The sequence below is a fragment of the Heterodontus francisci genome, chromosome 45 (assembly GCF_036365525.1).
Source record: "Heterodontus francisci isolate sHetFra1 chromosome 45, sHetFra1.hap1, whole genome shotgun sequence".
Taxonomy (NCBI): Eukaryota; Metazoa; Chordata; class Chondrichthyes; order Heterodontiformes; family Heterodontidae; genus Heterodontus; species Heterodontus francisci.
In genome coordinates, this window is record NC_090415.1 from 21,858,527 (window position 1) to 21,863,613 (window position 5,087).

The 5,087-nt window shown below is 49.3% G+C and overlaps 1 non-coding gene across 1 annotated transcript; it reads right to left on the reverse strand.

Annotated features, from left to right (window-relative positions):
- Window positions 1-4,665: 4,665 nt before the first annotated feature.
- LOC137356517 (5.8S ribosomal RNA) lies at window positions 4,666-4,819 on the reverse strand. The gene has a single exon (XR_010971094.1). It is a non-coding gene; the product is annotated as a 5.8S ribosomal RNA (ribosomal RNA).
- Between the last annotated feature and the right edge of the window lie 268 nt (window positions 4,820-5,087).

The following is a 5,087-nucleotide window of genomic DNA, read 5'->3' on the forward strand; positions in this document are numbered from 1 at the left end:
TCACAAAGGATGGCTGGGATCTTACTGACCAATAGCGGTGCCAGAATTGAGTGTTGGGACTGAGGCTGGGGAGAAAGTGGGAACTTGACGATAAGCCATGAACTTTTCTGAATGGCGGAGCAGGCCCGAAGGGCCGAATGGCCTAATCCGGCTGCTATTTTCTATATTTTTATGAGCTTCAAATGCTGACGTGGTCACATACGCAAAACCATGCTGGCATGTTAAGCTTCCATCTATCAGAATTGCGCTGCTCAGAAGCCTCCATTGATGGTCCAGGCAGCCGTCTCATAAAGCGATAGGGACAGCAAAATAAAACTTGGGCTAAATTTCCACAAATTACCCAGTCCTATACATGGCTTTGGTTAGAGTTGGTAAATACAGGCGTAGAATATTTTTTAGCGAGTGCTATAAAGTAGAAGCTGATTCTAGAAAGGCAACGGCAGCAGGAGGAGAGAACTTCAGAGGTGAGTTCAAATAATTTATGTATATTGGAATTTGCTTTAAAATTGTGTATAACGTTCTAACATGTCTGACCAGACTTTATTTTATTTTTTAAATTTTATTTAGAGATACAGCACTGAAACAGGCCCTTCGGCCCACCGAGTCTGTGCCGACCAACAACCACCCATTTATACTAATCCTACATTACGGATACAGCAACATGTTTTAAGGATTGAATCTATGAGATGTAAAGATGCATGTTCTAACAGTCTGTCTTTATGATTTCTGTCATGAGAGGGCACGAAACATGGATCAAAAAATAAAGGTCAGGCACATTTCTGTCGGCTGGTCTGAAATATCTAAGATCCACCCGAAAAGGTGTATAACCAGCGCTCGATATGGCCCACCTCCGACCGACAATTCCTATCCCTTGCTCAACTTCTCTGTCTCAATTTCTGGGGGACAGGCTGCCCATTAATATTCATTATAAACCCACCGACGTCCAGAGCTACCTCGAATTCACATCCTTACACCCTGCCTCTAGTAGGATTCCATTCCATTCTCCCAATTTCTCTGTCTCCAACGCATCTGTTCTGATGATGCAACCTTCCACAGCAGCGCATCTGATATGTCTTCCGTTATCCACCACCTAGGATCCCGTCATCACCCCCACCCACTGTGGTTGACAGGGTTCTCAACGGTGCCCAACCTATTTCCCGCTGTTCTGTCCTCACTCCTTCCCTTCCCTCCCAGAACCATGACAGGGTTCCCCTTGTCCTCACTTTCCACAACACCAGCATTCACATCAGAAGAATTATCCTCCTCCATTTATGCCACATCCAGCATGAGGTCACTACCAAATGTATCATCCCCTCCCCTCCCCTGTCAGCATTCCAAAGGGATCATTCCCTCTACAGCACACCAGTCCACTCCTCCATTACCCATGACAACTCATTCCCTTCTCACGGCACCTTACCATGCAATTTGCAGGAGGTGCAATACCTGCCCATTTACGTCCGCTTTCGGCTCATCATCCAAGGCCCCCCAACATTCCTTTCACTCAAAGCAATGATTTACTTTTACCTTCTCTCAATTTAGTATACTGTATTCGCTTCTCACAATTTGGTCTCCTCGACATTGGGAAGAGCAAACCCAGATTGAGTGACTGCTTTGCAGAACATCTCCACCCAGTCTGAAAACATGACCCCAGCTTTTCGGTTGCTAGCCATTTCAAAACAGACCCCTTCTCTCATGCCCATAGGTCTGTTTTGGGCCTGCTGCAGTGTTCCAGTGAACATCAACGCAAGCTCGAGGAACAGCACCTTACTTTCAGATTTGGCACTCTGCAGCCTACTGGACTGAACATTGAGCTCAATAATTTCAGAGCATGACCAGACCTTCTTTTATTTTACCTGGTACCTCCCTACTGGCATTTTTCAAGCTTGTGTTTCAGGAAAGGGCTGTTCATTATTCTGTCATTAACACCCTCTCTATATCAATGCTTTGTCTTTCACCACACCATTAGGACATTCTCTTTAAAGCCTGGCAACCCGACCCAAACCCGATTAGACCCGAAGACGTGTGTTGGATTCGGGGCGGGTCGGATCTCTCTTCCGAGTCCAGCATTTGGGCTCGGGTTGGGTCGGGCTGGACAGTGCTGCCTCTGGGAAGCAATCATCAATTCAACATTCAGGTCAAGGCGGCAAACGTGCAGTCCGGACTCCTCACTCTGCAGTGAGCGATTGAGTGTTTCTATGACGTCATCGCGGCGCATGCTGTGACTTGCATTCATCAGAAGGTGATTCTACACTAAAGTACACTATGGACGAAAAACGAATGCTGTCGAATGGAGAATGTTCAGCAGTGGAAACTCCTGTAGCCGGGAAAGTAAATCTTCAATTTGGAAACATTTCAATGCTGTTGTTTTCAGCTATAGCAAACGTTCAAGTGGATTTGTACGATTCAAATCTTGCAAAATATGACAGCAAAAAGGCAGGAAATTTATCTTTGCAGCGGCATATTGAAAAAAGTTCAACTCGACCCGCAGCAGGGCCAAGTCAGTCATGCCTAACTTCGTTTGCACAAATGAGTGAAAAAAGAAACATACCCGCTCACAAGAAATCAGAAATTACCGACAAATCCTTGAGTATCTATTGCAAGGATAATGGATCTTTCCAAAGTATCTCTGGTGAAGTGTTTGCTGAGCTAGCCGAAGAGCTTATTAATGTGCGTGTCACATACGGTCGAGTATCAGCATCAAGTGTGTTCCCAAATTCAAGTACAGTTTCAAGAAGATGTCATAATGTAGCTGAAGGAAAGAGAAAGGAACTAATTTCTCCGATTACTGACATAGCCAAGGATGTGAATGTGGGAATGACAACTGACATGTGGACGGACGACTACTGTAAAATAATTATCTGTGGATACATTTTCATTACATCACAGTCGCCAGCGGAGGAATGCGCCCAGCGACGGTCATGCCAGCGCGGGGAGCTGTCCCAGCAGAGGAGATCCACCGACACCCCAACACGACCGACCCGTGCCACTGTGTTGAATCCACTGGACAGACTGCGCAGAGCCCACCCATTTACCTCTTAACAATTGCACGCCCTCTTGAACTCTCTCTTCAAAGTTTTTTTCAACTTTCCCTTACGGTACTTGTTGACTATCGGTCTCATGCCAATATTTAGCCTCAGATGGAGTTTACCACCCACTTTGGGCTGCATTCACAAGCAACCCGACTCTGAGAAGCCTCGATCCCAATGAGCCGGGGGCTGCTACCGGCCTAACTCCGTCCTCAGGCTAAGCCTCGATCAGAAGGACCTGGCCACTGGAGCCTCGTCAGAGAAAGAGGTCTTCTGTACACCACATTTCCCACACCCTCCAGGCGAGCAGGGATTCGGTGCTGGGCTGTTCCCTCTTCACTCGCAGTTACAAGGGGAATCCTTGTTAGTTTCTTTTCCTCCGCTTAGTAATATGTTTAAATTCAGCGGGTTGTCACGTCAGATCTGAGGTCGTAGGCAGAATGGTGAGCAATCTCATATGTGCGTGCGTTTCTTATCATCGGATGCCCCCAGACAAAAGCGGACCACCAAAAAAAATGCTCGAGCTGGCCAGGATCTCGCAACTTATTGAAAATGGCACTTCGTACTCAACCCGCCAGGGGCTCACCTGGAGCACACCATTCGGGTTCCGTCAGTCATGCGGGGTTTAATAACGACGAATGTGCAAGTGTGTTGACGCTGGACTTGCGCCCGGGCTTGTCTCACGCTGTGATAGAGTGCTGATAAGTGAGGTGCAGAAGACAGAGTGATTGTGTGGGGGTGTGCTTTTCTGCTGCTGGTTTGAACTGCACGAGGCGAGGAGAGAAAGACGAGCAGCCCACGGGATGCAAGCGTGGAAAGGAATCAGACGGGAGCAGCAAGAAGGCCTGGGAAGAGTTTGGAGCAGGTGCAACGGGGAGTATACGTCGAAAGCAGGTAGCAGAGACCAGGGGACAGGTCAGGGCAGCACTGACTAGGTGCAGCCTCAGATATAGGCAAGCTGACTAGAGGCACAACGGTGGGCATGCGTGTGGAAGAAGACAGGGCTCCAGCACAACACACAGCACCGCAGGGACTCCATGGCAAAACTGCACAAACACTGAAAAATGGCACGCAAAGCCAGCGAGGCAGCACAGCAAGCCACAGGCAACTACGTCAAGCTCTCCTCCTTGTCCATAACCAAAACGACAAAACCACGACGACCACTGACAACAGCCAGTGAGACGGAACCACACGGTTCGCGTCCAGAGACATGTCACACCGAGTGTCTTTTTTTTCCCTCTCTCTCTACGCTGATTCACCAGGCAACTTTTTCAAGCTTTTCCACCTCCGCTCTGCACACTTCACAGAGGGACAACTCTGCCCCATGATCCATTCGGAGACGAACGTCCAGGCAGCAAGCAGTCCCAGCACTGACACAGTTATTCGTTTTGTTTGCAACCCAATGACAGCTGTCCTGGGAAAAGCAGAGGCTGGCCCAGACAAGTGCCGACGCGCTCGGAGGTCCACGCCACAGACGGATTGCCCCATGTGATTAAATGGAGGGACAGAGGTCGAACTCTCCTGAAGGCAGAGAAACTCCGGGTCTGCACTTAGGGGGACAAAGAGGAGAAAAGGAACCTCTGCAACAAAACCCCAGGCGCGCTCCCGCCAGCAAAGGCGAGTGCGATTGACAGTCAAGAGTCCCTCAGACAGGCATATCCCCGGGAAGAACCCAGGACCGCAAAGTGCATTCAAAGTGTCGATGATCAATGTGACCTGCAATTCACATTAATTCTCGCAGCTAGCTGCATTCTTCATCAACGCACGAGCCGAGTGATCCACCGCTAAGAGTTGTCTCAGGTTTTCGGTCCGTCCCTCGCGCGTGGGGTCAAACCTGGAACGTGCGAACGCTCCCCTCCCCGGTGGGATGAGGGGAGCCCCAGCCTGGCACGACCCTTAGGATTTCAGTCGAACAATCACAATGACAAAAAGGGTTTCACACGGCCAACGTGGTCAGGGCACTCACGAGGCGAAGCGCGTCAGCTCGTCTGACACTGGAGCCCAACCGTGCCGACACACTCCATGGACAATAGAGGCAGGGTCTCTGTTGCAACCAAGGCC